The sequence below is a fragment of the Macrobrachium nipponense genome, chromosome 34 (assembly GCF_015104395.2).
Source record: "Macrobrachium nipponense isolate FS-2020 chromosome 34, ASM1510439v2, whole genome shotgun sequence".
NCBI lineage: Eukaryota > Metazoa > Arthropoda > Malacostraca > Decapoda > Palaemonidae > Macrobrachium > Macrobrachium nipponense.
The window spans coordinates 32,802,678-32,818,906 of NC_061095.1; the positions used below are offsets into that span (position 1 = coordinate 32,802,678).

The 16,229-nt window shown below is 39.1% G+C and overlaps 1 protein-coding gene across 4 annotated transcripts in view; it reads right to left on the reverse strand.

Annotated features, from left to right (window-relative positions):
* The window catches only part of LOC135208014 (delta-like protein C), a 633,917-nt gene extending 623,804 nt beyond the window's left edge, over window positions 1–10,113 (reverse strand). For all 4 annotated transcript variants that reach the window (XM_064240118.1, XM_064240115.1, XM_064240110.1 and 1 more), the window contains exon 1: window positions 7,485–10,113. The gene's annotated coding sequence lies outside the window, so the exon portion shown is untranslated. The remainder of the gene's footprint in view (window positions 1–7,484) is intronic.
* Window positions 10,114–16,229: the final 6,116 nt, after the last annotated feature.

Below are 16,229 nucleotides of genomic sequence, written 5' to 3' on the forward strand. Positions count from 1 at the left end.
TATATATAATAATACATACATCCATTCCTTTACAACATACATTATCTTACTACATACACCCCCCAAATAAAAAAACATATACCTACATACATACATACATACATACATACTTATAATGCTTGGTTGATGTTTGTATAATTTTCCTAAATGAGGCTGATATGACCTCCACTTATCCTATTCTCATTTATTTAAAATCAAATTAGATCAATCTCTCTTGTATTCTCCTGATGGTTATATCCCAGATTTAGCTACCATGTAGATGCTACCTTCAAGATATCAAGAGCGTATGTGCGTCAGATATAACGTCAAAATCACTGACTTGTACTAATGGTGTCGCAGTCTGGCAGTGATGGCTTATGACACAAGTGTAATAATACCCTGTAGCTGACACATCTTGAAGATATGACGAATATCTTCAGTAAGCGAGACCAGTTAATGTCGCAAAGAATTATCTGTTCCACTCCTATCGAGCTTGAGGTTGGTTGGGAAAGTAAAGAGCTCATTGGCGCTATACTTTTGAACTGAAGAGCAGTCTGCAGTGACGTTATCTACTTTTGTCTGTATATTCAGGTTTAACTTATCATACCTACAAAGTCGAAAGCACAGGTGGACATAAATTCATTCATCGGAAATTTCATCCCAAGGGCTTTCAGAACATATCGTCTTATTACATTGAGAAAAGCTGCCTCTCCGCATAGACACTGAACAGCCTGTTTTCCCTCGAAACCTGAGCACTGCCCGCGCTTAAACACTTATGCAATGTTATTCTTTATTTATGAAAACCTCAGGTTAAGACTAGACGAGAACTCTGATTCAGTCGTTTTCTCCTTGGACAGCATGAAAATATCACATGACGTCATCCTCGATGACAACTGTCACGGAGTTCTACGGTGTACTCTTCAGTTAACGAAAATACCACTGTAACTTCAAAAGTCCAGAATTTACGCTTTTCGATCCCGCGCTGAGTGACGCGAATTATTTGATCGGTCTGATGTTGCAATATTGAGTTTATTGTGCATAGATTTTATACTTATTGTCTTGTCAAGGTCACTGGTACACCATACACACACACACCCACACACAGACAGAGAGAGAGAGACCACCCGGTATGAGAACAAATTTCAGGGCCGAGATCCCGTAGAAGGTAGAGGAAAACTGCTTATAGACAGTATGCCATACGGTAACCACATGCCCTCAACCCTCTGTACTGTCTTCAGCCTCCCTCCTACTCCCCTCCTCTTGCCCCTTCTTCCTCCCTCTTAAATCTGCTATTCATTCAGTGTACTACTTTGCCGTCCTGGAATAGCCCCTTTGGGGAGAAGGCCATGTCTCATTGTAGTTCTAAAGGAGTAAACGAGAAGAACATATGAAATGCATTACATATGTACAATGGCCCCCTCCCCTTGTGTGTGTGTGTGTGAAGTACCTGTATCAATGCCTGTGAGTGTGCCTGTGCCTATATTAAGATGTTCAAGAAACTGAGAGAAGCAGTTGCCAGCCTTTCGTATAGACCATGGTCTATACGAAAGGGTCTATACGAAAGACTGGTTTTAAAAATGAGTAGGCAACGCATGCATCCTCCTAATGGCTCTCCCCACTTCCCATCAGCCTCACACACATGGAGTGACAGGCAATGATGTAATGCTTGCAAATAGCTCCTCAAGTCTAAACAACCCGTTGCCATGGTGTTGCTCAAAGCCTGGCACGTTGCTCCTGCATCTTGAAACTTCTCCAAGTTTACCAGGCAATTCACTCATCGTTAGGTAAATTGTGGAGATTATTGTTCTCATCTTTATATGGAAGGGATTTACAGCACTCGTACACTGGTCTTCAGAGGATTTTTTTGTTCATTCATTTTCAGGTAGTAATGGTCGTTGCTGTGCTGCGAGGCCGCTCCAAGCTGTTTCTGGCTGAGGGTATCCCGGGGATCAGGGCTTCTCATGGTTAAAGGCTATTGCACCGGGGTACGTAACTGAACTAATCATCTTGATGCCTGCTTAAAATAGACGCTGTCTCGATGAGCAATGGAATTATCATCTTTGTTTGGTAATGTTTATCGTAACTTCTGAACGCTGCCCATTTACTTAATGTATTATTACTTATTTAGTTCACTACTGGAGTGTCGTTTCATATTATTATGAATGTGTGCGTTTTGAAGAGCATCATTGCCATCCATCCGGCTCTAAGCGGTGAGTAGTTGAGTCCGCTCACGTTCATTTATGTTTTGCTGATTGCCTGGAGAATCTCTGTTGTTATTGGTAGCGGTGTTGGCTATATATATATATATATATATATATATATATATATATATATATATATATATATATATATATGTATATATAGCTATTGCTCTGAAACTCCTTTCCTGGTAGTAAACTCAAGCACTTTTCTATGTTTACACACCCTTTGACTTTCATTCAGTGTTCGTTGACGTTAATAATGAACAAGTCTATTAAAATGTAATATGTATATATACACTATATCACTATATATATATATATATATATATATATATATATATATATATAAGTATATATATATATCTTCCCCTGCACATAATGACATGATGTACAATAGCAGAAAGGAAAAGAGAGCAGGTACCACAATATATATATATATATATATATATATATATATATATATATATATATATAATATATATATATATATACTATATATTGTGATGCCTGCTCTCTTTTCCTTTCTGTTATTGTACATCATGTCATTATGTGCAGGGGAAGCTTGCTATGCAAGTCCATGGCCTTGTTCCGTATGAATTAGTGCTCATGATGAGTAATATAATTAAGACAGATGTCAGACTTGAGCCTCGAAGCCCTTGACAAGGTCTGGCATAAGCTTTTGCTTGAGTAATCTTCATGCCTGTGAATCAGATTTTCACTATAAATAGTTTTTCGTTCTTTATGGCCACTCCATTTCTGAAGGGGGATAGTTCTACATCCTTAACCATCCTTAACCATTTATTGAGGTATTATGCTTTCTACCCTTTTCACCGCATCCAAAGGACGAGGGGTTTTCGAGCTCGGCTGCCAATCCGGTGGTCTGGAGTTCGATTCCCTGCTCTGCCAACACGGAATCAGAGGAATTTATTTCTGGTGATAGAAATTTATTTCTCGATAATGTGTGGTTCGAATCCCACAATAAACTGTAGGTTCCGTTGCTAGGTAACCAATCGGTTCCTAGCCACGTAAAAATATCTAATCCTTCGGGCCAGCCCTAGGAGAGCTGTCAATCAGCTCAATGGTCTGGTTAAACTAAGATATACTTAACTTTAACCGCATCCAAAGTGCTCAACTTATACCTCGCCCTTCAGCCGCCCAACTCACGTGTAGATGATCTTATTCTTCAAGAGTGGCCGTCCTTTTTCTTTCGCCTGTCTCACAACATTGTGCTCAGAAACCGAATCATTTCTTAAATGCTTTTTGGAAACTGTGAACTAAAGAGTCGGCAGTTTTAGTTAATCCATTTTTTCTTTCCAACGGGGGAGTTCCAAACGTTTTCCGAAAGTATGGATCGCCCTTTTTTCGAATAACTTATTCGGTTTTATTTTGAGTTTTCTTTAAAAGAAAACTATTGTGACGGCTTCATCTTTCCTGTCCGTCCACACTTTTTCTGTCTTTTACTGGGGCTAAAGAGCTGCAAATTGGTATGTTGATCCACCCTTCACTCATCAACCAGACCAAATTGCAGCCCTCTAGCCAATTAGTTTTTATTAAAGGTTAGACATGATCGTGGTTCTGGCAACGCTATAGGACAGGCTACCCCGAGCCATGGTTTCATAGGCTGCGGCTCCTATAGCATTATACCGAGACCACCGAAAGATAGATCTATTTTCGGTGACCTTGATTATACGCTGTACAGAAAACTCGAATGCGCCGAAGGAACTTAGGTGCATGTTTTTTACTTCTTATTCGTGTTATATTTCCTTATAGTAGATACAAAGCGTTCGTTTGGCTCTTCCAGTTCGTTTCGAAACATTCCAAGTACTGACTGATAGTCACCTTTCGCGGCATTATTTTTGCTATGGTAAATATCGTCATATATCTGTTTATCGTTAGTGTAATTATTAATGTATTTAATTAGAACGTTGAATTTTATTTCACAGGGCCTTACATCCAGTTTCTCTTACTCTCTCAACAGTATTAGGCTTACGTTTTCATTCATTACGTATGGATCATGTACTGTCTATTTTAAGCCTCATAATTAGAATATCTCTCTCTCTCTCTCTCTCTCTCTCTCTCTCTCTCTCTCTCTCTCTCTCTCTCTCTCTCACGTAATCCAATTCCCCTCTTCAGTTATGGAGGATGCTGAGGTATATATACCAGGCCTTACCAAATAACATCTCAGCAACAAGGAAATCATGAGGAAAGTAAATGAAATAAAATCAATAAATCTGTCCCCTAAGAAATTTGGAACAACAAACAAACGCTGAAAAATATCTGTTTGCTGTCACGTTCCTTAAATCACGAGAAGTATGAGCGTTCCATGATGACATTCCACAAATTTCTTATACAGTGCATCGTCCCCCTTCCTTCCAAAGGAGGAAACGGACAAATATTTCATGGAAATTCTCTTCTCTCTCTCTCTCTCTCGTCCTCTCTCTCTCTCTTTTATATATATAGATAATATATATAGATATAGCAATATATAATATTATATATAATATATATATCTATCTATATATATATATATATATATATTATATATATATATATATATATATAATATATATATATTATATAGTCTTTTTATCTATTGACATTGCTCAAAAGCATAGCACTCCGAACCCAACATGGTTGTGTGGTATTGAGTTATATAGTATATAATAATTCCTTAGCATTTTGCTCTACGGACTTGCGTTCGATTCAAGCTGACGGATTCTTGCTCTCTCGATTAAATCAAGTTGCAGGTGAAATTAGTCATCAAAGCTCCAATTTACGTTGAATGCTAATTAGTGTACCGTATAACGTTCACTCGCAGTTACTATTAAAAAAATCAATATAAGTCGTGAGATGAGCATTCTGTGTATGTATGTATGTATGTATAATAAACACACACACACACACACACACACACACACACACACACACATATATATATATATATATATATATATATATATATATATATATATATATATATATATATGTGTGTGTGTGTGTGTGTGTGTTTATGTCGTTGTGTATGAAAGGAAACAAAAGCAATTGTATGATTATCATCGCTCTCTCTCTCTCTCTGTATGTGCAATATATATTATTATATATTAATATATTATATATATATGTATATATATATATATATATATATATATGTTATATATATATTGTGTGTGTGTGTGTGTGTATGAAATGAAACAAAAGCAATCGTATCATTATCATCCGCGCTCTCTCAAGAAAAGCAACACATCATCTTCCTCACTATGCGCTCCATCTGAGCAAACTTGAAATTCGGGTTCGTTGATATCAAACGTTGGTGATGGAGGTCGCAACTGAAGATTTCTGCCAACTGAGAATGTGAGGCGTTTCCAGCGCTTCCCCTCCGCAGCTAGGGGTAGCGTAGCACTTTCTGCCTACGGATCGCTTGACTTGTCAAGTGTTGGTCTAAATTAAGTAAGCACAAGCGCGTAGCGAAATTAAAATAGTATCACTTTCTGCCTCGTCTTCGACTGAACTGCCTCGAGCAGACTCCTACGAGCTCAGCGTCTAGTGTGTTCGTAAGTGTACATGTGTGTGTGTGTGTACATTGTGTATATGTATGTGGGTTTGATCATTGCTTACATGTGTGAATATATGTATACGTATACATGTGTTGTATTTGTTTGTTGTTTGTGCATGTGTGCTGTTTGCGTACGTCCGTGTGTGATCGTCTTTAAACAACCACGTTGAATATCTGGAGACATACTATAAAAAAAAAGAAGGTAGGTGTGAGTACTTTTGAGCATGCGTGAGGGCTGAGCGGGAAGGTGACGGAATTTTGATAGCCGGGAGGACAAATGTGGAGGAAATGTGCTGTCTTTAAGTTTGTGCCGTGGTTCTAATGAAAAAGAAATCAAGCGCAAATGATTGCGATGCTTGTTCACTTTGGTTGTTGCACGGCATCCTAGTTGGTCATATTACTTTTTTATTTCGTTAGAAATTATGCTTCTGTACTGAGGATTATTTCGCTATCATATCCACTTGACTCGCTTACTTGCATTGTGATATTGCATTGATGGCTTCTCGTATAAAATCAGGTACAAAAGATGAAGTGTAATTTAATTCTGAACATTGACCCCTCCGTAAAACCACGACGTGAATGTAAAATATTAATACTAGAGTAATTTGGCTAAGCTTTGTGTAGGCAAGATGAGAGACCCCCAAACCCACCCCCACCCCCTTTCCCCTCTACCGATACAAGCGGGTGGTGAACGGTTAGATAACTGCAAGCATTATATTCGGGTGCATAATTTATTTCACAGGTGATGATGCATCCCAGGTTTTTCTCGGAAAAGTGCCTTCAGCGAACCAGCTGCCACCCATATCTCCACTTAGGAGTAAATATTAGACGCCCTTCTTTGCAGGCATTCGCTCGTTGGGTTCTCGTCTTCGGAGCGATGACTGCAATGATGCAGGACCGGTAACCAAAGCTTCGAGATTCAAATCGTACATTCAAATATGCACTTCGGGAAGGGATCATCACTAGCTATTTTGGTTTTAGCAGGTGATTCATTTAATATGTATGTATGCAGGTCCTTGTGCATGCAATTATGTGTGCAAAAAAGAATTCTTGTATCTCTCAAGGTAGTCTGTTTTCAGTGCTACCTTTAGACAAGAGATGAGGTCGTAAAATCAGTGAAGACAGCAGCTCCGACTAACTCTTACATTATTTGATTTCGCTTACCAGAAGAAAAGGGTCAGGTGACTACGCCTCCCATAGTTCTTGAGGTACAGAGAGCTCATCTTTGCTAACTGTCGACTACAGCAGGTTGAGTAATATTTCTACTACTTATCATGATAATCCAGAAAAGGACAGCGATTTTCGACATATATACATCTTCATGCTAATAACAACACCAATAAGAATATAATAATAATAAATTATTATTATTATTATTATTATTATTATTATTTTCCTGTCGTTTTGAGGTCAAGATTCAAGAGACTCTCAAATTAACATGGAAGCTATATTAGCTAATGATATTCCTTACACACACACACACACACACATATATATATATATATATATATATATATATAATATATATATATATATTAATTATACAATTTGGTGTGCAAATCTACCCCGTATTTCACACAAAAAGTTATTATGTGCTGATAGTAAATATAGGGAACAGATATTTTAAAGAGAGGGAGAGGGATACTATTTATGTAAAATTGGCCATTTTTCATATTAGTGAGTGTGTGCATTGGTCTGAGAGAGAGAGAGAGAGAGAGACGAGAGAGGTGGGGGGGGTGTGGAGTTCTTACCTTGCAGCAGCAGCATTAACAGCAGCATGGAGGGGCGTCGTCGTCAGTCGGGGTTGCAGCCAGCGGGTCTCGGAGATATTTTCGTCCGGCCCTCGACTCCCCACCAAAATAAACACTAGAACATACAACTCTCACTCACCAAAACCCTTTTGCACTAACCACTACTACTTTTCCTCTAGTACAGAGGAAGCACTTTTCTTTTTCACCTCACAACTTTATGCTTTATACTTAGAGCCAGCTCTAAGTAATGCCGTCAAAAGACTTCCATATTACGTACTATGACGGGTTCCTTTCACCACCCAACACTTTTGGCTCCTCTTTTTCCTCTTTTGCTTCTTTTCTTTCCTCTTCTCGCACTCTACGGTTGTTTCTCCTCTTTACCTACTGAACTTCCATTAACAACACCTTGAAAACTGACGGTTTTTATCTTCGGAAGAGGAAATGCCTTTCCATAGAGCTTTGATTCATCGATCGCTAGTTTTCAGGAAGCGAGTTTAAGTTTATTGGATAAAATTGTTTTTAATGGTTTAGAGCATCTGTGCCAAGGGAATGAACATTTAATGTGGTGAGTTAAAGTACTCTTCATTGGACGTTTAACGCTAAAGTCAAATCCAGGAATTTGCCAAATTTTGACAGTTTTGTCTCTGTTCCCTTAGTCCATCGTGAGCATCAGTGATAGCGCCTCATTAATAATTTATTAGCTATTTAATTTTTTTTTATCTAAAGGATCTGAGTCGAGACTTGACTCTTAGATTTCCTTTTGTCAGTAATATTGTCAAAAGGTTGGTGCGCTCCCTGAGGTTCGTGTTAACACTGGGATTGAATTCGCTGGTTCTTATATAAGGCCTACTTGAACCGTTGCATTTTGGCGGCAATGTCTAAGCAGAGCCACTTACTCGTCTTTTCATTAGGCATCAAAACTCTAATGAACCTTATCTTTTATTCAGATCATGAGAGTGATATTGCGATAAGCCTTTTCAAAATGAGAAACCTAAGAACTCTCTTGAAATTTCCATCAGTTAATTAAGAGCTTTAACGCTCCTACTATATCGTTTGAGTGATCATGAAAGAACTGCGTGAATATCTTGAATATCCTGACGTTATTGTATTGAGGCAGTCGAGGGAAATATAACTTTGATGATTAAATCTTGAGAGATATTTCAGCAGGTCATTTCGAACCTAAAGAACAGAAGTTCTGTCTCGTGCCAGTGCTTAGAGATGAAACGTTCCAACTCTCGTGTTTGGATCATGCGAAAGATTTTCAGCACGCTATTTCGAAAGAACCAACAAAGACTGCCTCTCTTCAATGTCCTGACAGTTTGTTGGAGTAATCGAGTGGTTTCACTCTCGATCAATGACCCATGTCTGTATCGGTCCAAGCCCAGACATGAGTTCTAGTTGATCGTTGTGAACATTTCTGCAGTTCCAACGACGACTGAACCGAATCCTTCTGCTCAAGGCATCAAGGGTTTGGTGTCTTTGGGTGGCTGACGCCCGTCCCAGTCAGCCTCATTTTCATCTGTGCTTTGGCCACTTGTGTGCTCGTTTGTTTGTTTGCTTTTTGGTGGGTGGGGGAAGGGGTGGGAAGGCCTTTTGGTGGAGTTATCTTGGTTTCCTCTCCAGTTAACTATTTTCTTGCTCTTCTATTTTATATGGCCGGTTTCACGTCGTAGCAAAGCACTTGTTCTGTAACGCCGCTGCAGGACCAGCAAAGAATTAAAGCAGCCTTTCCCGAACACATTACCGTTCAATTATTTACGAGAGCAATCGAGTGTCTTTAGATTTTATGGAAAAATCTCTTCCATGGACATTCTTATAGGTATTAAAACATAACTGGGCATTACAAGTAAGAGCAACAAACGCTTTTATGGTTTGTTTTAGGTTATCTTAATGCTAGCCGAAGTTGTGTGTCATTATGTTATGTTCGTCATGAAATACTGATCAAGTTTGAAAGTTGTCCAGCAAAGTAAATTGTCTCGAAAAATGTCTGTAGAACTTCTCGTCACTTTAAGATGAAATATCCAGCTTTATTATGTGCTGAAGTCTTATCGGAAGATATTTGTACCTATACAGAATACGAACGAATTTGCGGTACTTATCATTTGCGAAGGATCATTGAAAGAACTTGTTCTCATTTCCATGGCGGTGCATCCCTGGATACCAGAGTAATGAACACACTGATCCCCGTCGCTTCAGGGCACCGAATTCTCCGTCAAGTCCTTCCCTGTGAAACTCGCCGCCGTGACCAGGTGTCACTCGCGCCGCCTCTCCTTCAGAATCTGGGTGACACACACATATCCCTGAACTTCAAGACTCACATGCGGTGACCTTGTTCTTCGCCGACCTAATCTCCCGAGCTCACGTTATCCATTTTCCAATCGCTAACTTCAGCGATTAGTTTTGTCATCTCTAATTATACCAGCAGGATACCACTTCACTAGTTGAACGCCCACTCGACATGACGCACGGCATCATCAGAGCCATTTTGCATGCACGAAAGCATCATCATTTTACCGGTTAAGTTGGATTTGGCTATGGAGCATCCACTTGACAAATGGCATTACCCGAAAGCACACACACACACAGTCGCGCGAGCACACACGGTTGGCGCCAACACTAACTTTGCTAGACTGGCACCTTTAGTGCCACGATGCCATCGAGACCCACATCTTTTGGTACCTACCCCCTCTCCCTTACTCCCCTCGGGTACGACAGGGCACCCCCCCGCCCCCCAACCTCTAACCACACCCGAGGGGAGAATAAGAGAAAAGGGTCGAAGAACGGCCCTAGGAAAGGACACGAGAGAAGACGCGCCGATAGTGTGCGTACGCAATAGAAATGAAGAGGGTGGTAAGGCGGCGAGGAAAATATTAGGGGAAAGGTGAAAACGAAAGGATTATAGTTTTTAAAATGAAAAAGAAAGATTTATTTTTTTATATATATATATTATATTATATATATATATATATATATTATATATATATATAAAGAGAGAAAGAAGTCCATAGTAGCAGTGATAAATCTCGAGCTTTTTTTTCTTGGAAGGATTATGATAATCAATCACCGTTTGATCCACCGTTTACTTTAGACGATTCTGGTGAATTTGGCGAGCGTTATGCCAGCGTTTGCTCTCAGACAAATGTATGTAGTGGACGTCTTCGGGAAGGTAAACTGTTGATATCTTGAGGAAAATCATCCTTGGTCGCCAGTTCCTTTTTCTCTCTCTCTCTCTCTCTTTTTGTGGGTGAGTAGTGGGTGGGGGTTATTTTTCTGGTATGAAATTTGATGAAGTGTCCAGTTTGTCTTGATGAGTTGTTCATGGGCATACATCTTCGCTTGTTACAGTAGTAATTATAATAAATACCATCACTTTGAAGTGACTACAAATTCTCCTCATGAGTAATAATGATGAAATGGTGATCATAAATACCATCACTCTAACTAGATTATAACACGGATAAAAAAGACGTGTAAACGCGTAAAGTAAGGCTGAAGAGACCGACTCTCTGATCTGAAGATTAGATCATCCTTGTGAACGACCTACAAGATATCTTCACGCACACAGTCGAGGACTACCTTTGATGGATATTATCATGGTTATATTTTATATTATTCTATTATTGCTGTTGTTGATTTGATTGATATTACAGCCGTCATAATCATCATTGCTGTTGTTGCTGTTAATGCTATAATGCTGCCCTCGTCTTTCCTAATAGTCATAGAGTCTGGTAGGGTTCCGTATGCACTAAGATGTACCCTAAATTTGACTTCAGATCTTGTTTAAGGGTTGTTTGGACATAAAAAAAAACTTAGTCACATGTTCCACAACTGGCCTATTTTCCGCCATTTTGAAATCCAAGATGGCCGCCTGACTAAAATGACAAGAGTCAATAAATGACCAGAATATACTCAATATGCATATTATTTCAAAGGTCCTGAATAGGGGAATACATAATAAGATGGTTTGCCATAAATTTTTTCATAAATGTTGATCTATGTCTCCCAATACTGTGCGGTAGTAAAATTAAGCAGATAAATCAAACACTTGTGTAACGAACTATTAATTGTTTGGAAAAGAAATGACACTCTCAAACCTTCATTTCACATTCCACCATTAAATCAACTTCACTGTCTTTCGAATCATTATGACTCTTATAGTATTATGTGGATTGCTACTCTGCCCACTTACATCACACTTACAGAATTCACAGCAACTAATGTCTGCTATACGGCAAGGACATACATTTGACCTAAAGCATTTTTTACAGGTGCATGGAAATGGAAAATCAGGGAGTTGATTAGGTTCAGAAACAATAAGTGGTACCAGGATGTCATCTTTCAAAATGTAACCATAATTTAGTGGATTCAGTATATCTGTGGTAGCTTTTGTGGCATTTGTCCAGTGATAACATTGCAAAAAAGTTCGCTTAATATGAAGCTGTATGCTATTTGAAGTTGGAACAAGTCTTTCAAAATTGTTTTTAATGCTTTTATGATGGCACAGGAAATATCGCAGCTCACTGAATGTATCTGTGTTGACTCCGCCAATGGCTCGGGCAAGAAACGGCTCTGCTTTGATTTCCATATCATGAGAAAGTTCTTTATTTTTTCCAAAATCCTTAATTAACTCTATTCCACCTTGCCCTTGCTCTGCTGTCTTGAATACAGCAAATTTCGTTGAAACCTTGCTGGTCGTGTTACAACCACCAAGTCCATGGACAGCTGGAAGTACAGAAACTAGTACTTTTGACATTGTCAGTACTAAATCATGGTGTTGGCTTGTCCACAAAGGATCCATAGCTCTTCTAGACCACTGAATTTACAAGTTTCACTGATGTGGTACAGTAGACTTACTAAAACATCTGTATCTGGTGAAGCCATTATGACTCTCTTGAATAATTCTGTGCAAGTGGCATGGTTGATATGTAACAACTTTCTATCATTAGCCTCTTCGTGTTGACAATGAAGTTTTGGTACATCCACAACAGTTTGAGAGCTGATTCTCAGGCACTTATACAAGTCATCTTCATGAGAACCTCCAAAGTATATATGTATGAACATACTTTTTGTACCTTGAGTCACTTTTTCAATTAACTACTTGATGAAAAATTCTTGCAGCCTTATCTTGTTTTTGGCTGATGGGCAGAACCTTTCCATATCTACTGGAAATGGAGTGTCACTGCGATTGATAGATACCTCTATTGGATCAACTTTTCTTCTCCGCATTCTTTCACAGTCTTTTATATTATCTATGTCATAAATATCAAAGACAATATCAATTCGTTTGCAAGTGGCTGACATGCAAGAAAATATTTTCCACAAGTGAGCTGTCATATCACCAAATTTTTTCAGCTTCAACTATGTCTCTGATAATTTTCTAGCATATGCCATGAAATCAAAGACAATAGCTGTAGGATTAGTGTCTGAGAAAGGTACTTTCTGTGGAGCTGATTCTTTAAGTCTTTTTTTTTAATTACATACCAAAGCCCTGATTTGAGGGACTTTTGCAAATAGCCATATTTAATTAGGTAATACGAGGTGGATGTTATTTCATATGCCAGAAGCTGTGAGATATCATAGCCTCTGGCTCTAGCAATGTCAATAGTGTGGAAGGCATTATTCGTGACTTTCTGTATATCAGCAGGGGAATCCTTGCATATGTTATGCTTCTTACTCGTCTTTTCAATTGGATCAAACACTTTTCTTTATCTTTAAATCTTGTTTTGACAAATTCTTCGTATGTTTGCTGTCCAAGACTAATAGGAAAGATACTTGCTTTTCTCATCGCTTGTCTCTTTTCCAATGACAAGATTTCTCATCTTTTTGTTGTTTAACAGATCAAAAGGATTGTCTCTTTCCTGAATATATGCAAGCATTTACTGAATGCAAATCTCATCATGCTTGGTTGTGGCTGTTGAAAGCTCATGATGTAAATGACTCATCTTCATCATTCAGGCCACAAAACTCACGAAGAAAGGCCGATATCAGGAATTTTTCTTGCCTAGTTAGATCATGCTGAACTACTGCCTCTTTCCTTCTTGTAAGTCTTACGATGCCCCCATGGCCTTTAGCAGGTTTATTGTACATCTGCTCAAGCGCTTGGTCCACTGGGGGACACTACTGACTTTATGAGCAGAATGTTTCACAACAAAATGGCCTTTAAGAAACTCTGCATGGATTGAAGGAAATTTGTGCTGCAGCTGCAAACAGTCTTCATAAAATACTGTTTCCCATCGTGAATAGTATGTCTTGTCGAAAGTAAAGAACAGTGGTATCTAATGCTCGCTGAACAGCTGACAAATGTAATTCCCAGTTTCCTTCCCTTTGTGAACGAGTCAGGTTTCTTAGCAGAGGGAACAGGTAGGTTGGAAATGTACTCCAATATTTAAAGATATCACTTTGATCTTCTCCCTATGCATCAAATTTATCAAACGTGGGTATTATGTCACATAGAAGTATCTTACATTTTCCAAGGATACTCTGAGACTCTTGAATTTTTTTCCATTACAATAAAGTTATAGCAGTGCAATTTCTGAAAAGAGTTTGGTGAGATTTTGAGAGTCGCCCTGTTGTTGAAGGAATTGTTTTTCATTCTCTGTGAACACATGTTCCACACCACTGTCTGCAAGATACTTGCCAATGCAAGATATTACTACTTTGGCCACATGAAAACCACCAAGGCCTAGAAATATATTGCTAAACTTTTCTAGCTGCAAAAGTTGAAGCTCCTTTGCAATCCTGTATACATACTCATAGACAGACAAAAAAAATAGATGTGATAATACTCAAATTATCCTATTATGTATTCTCCTATTCAATACCTTTGAAATGATATGCATACTGAGTATATTCTGGTCATTTATTGAATTTATCATTTTTGTCAGGCAGCCATCTTGGATTTCAAAATGGCGGAAAATAGGCCAGCTGTGGAACATGTGACCAAATTTTTCTTATGCCCAAACAACCCTTAAACAAGATCTAAAGTCAAATTTGGGGTACATCTTAGTGCATACGGGACCCTACCAGGCTCCTAGACTATAAATTGGCTTGTGCACATTATTTTTCCGGTTCTCACGGCCACTGCCATTGCCACCAAATCGGCGTGCTGTTTGCCTCAGCCCGATATTAGAGCTGACACACCAAAGTATTTCGGAATGATGTTAGGCAGCTCTGGCTTTCATAATAATACAGCTGCATTTTTTTCAGCGCAGGGAGACCCACGGGAATTATGTCATAGTTTATGTGCCACAAATAAAAGGCTCATATACTTTGCAATTGTGAATGATGTGGAGCAACTATAAGCTAGAAATTGACTGATTAGGGACACAGTACCACACCCACTATCGGAATTCGTCTTTGCAGTTGTTGCGCATTTCGGTCCAAATCCACACAGAGCACAACATTCGCAGAGAGAGAGAAAAAGCGCGGGTGGTGGGGGAGGTGGGGCGGGGCTGGGGGCAAATATTGTTTCATGCGACTAGATTTGTCTACATGCAAGCCAGAGCAATTACATGAATGATTCACGGGACTATCAGATTTTTCATTAGGTATGTTGAATGTTTTTATAATGCCTTCCCTTCTGTACCGGAAAATCATGACCTACCTGTATGTTTTGCAGAAGAATAATTCAGTAACCTGAAGGATATGGTCTTTTGGAAGCTATATAGAGGTGGAAAAAAATGGGTCTATGATTCATGGTGTTCGAGGAGGTGAGAAATGAGGAAGATATTAATTCGCTAAACGATATAGGTAAACAGTGGAAGCAACAGGACGTCAGTTTGAATGATTAGAATTATAACCTGTGTCTGATATGTGCTGAACCTAATGTCGGTTCCTAGGTACTGTACTACAGGGTAAGTGCAGGGATGAACAACGAGTTGAAACAATGATAGAGCACAGAAGCCAGTTCATTCTCAATAACGCCCTCAGAATTTTATGTAAATGTTATGTTTTGCGTATCCTCTGAAATACAAGATCCTGTGGTCGATGTCGAGTCAAGTATATGTAAGTTTAACCAGACCACTGAGCTGACACATAGGGCTGGCCCAAAGGATTAGATGTTTTTACGTGGCTACGAACCAATTGGTTACCTAGTAACGGGACCTACGGCTTATTGTGGGATCCGAACCACATTATATCGAGAACTGAATTTCTAATCACCAGAAACAAATTCATCTGATTCCACGTTAGTGGAGCGGGGAGTCGAACTCGGGACTACCGAGTTGGTAGGCGAGCACGTAAACTGTTCGTCCAACGAGGAATAAGGTCGATGTCGAACAGGAAATATTGGCTCGGGTGGGGGGAACCCGGGGGAAAGGTGAGACAACTGGACTAGGGAGGGCCAGATTAGAAGGATCAGAAATGGAGTCGGTGAGAAATGAAAGCTTGCATTTAAAACTGTTTCTTCAAGTGTGGTCCGCGGACCCCCAGGGGTCCGTGGAATGTTCCAAGGGGTCCTCAGGATAATGTGAGGAGGAAGCGTTGCTGTTAAGTTCACTAAAATTTGTGTACAAAATTGCAAAATTAATAATGTTGTGAAAGCTATTTTAAGTAAAATGTAAATATTTATGTTGAAGATAAGCCGTTCACAAATGATTTAGTAGCAATTTTAGTACTATATCATATACCCTGAAAACACTTTTAAACCCAAGAGGGAAATGATCCTAATAAGGGGTCCGCTGCACAAGAAAGTTTAAGAAACACTGAATTAAAAGATGCAAGGTACAATCTGTAAATTGACTGCTT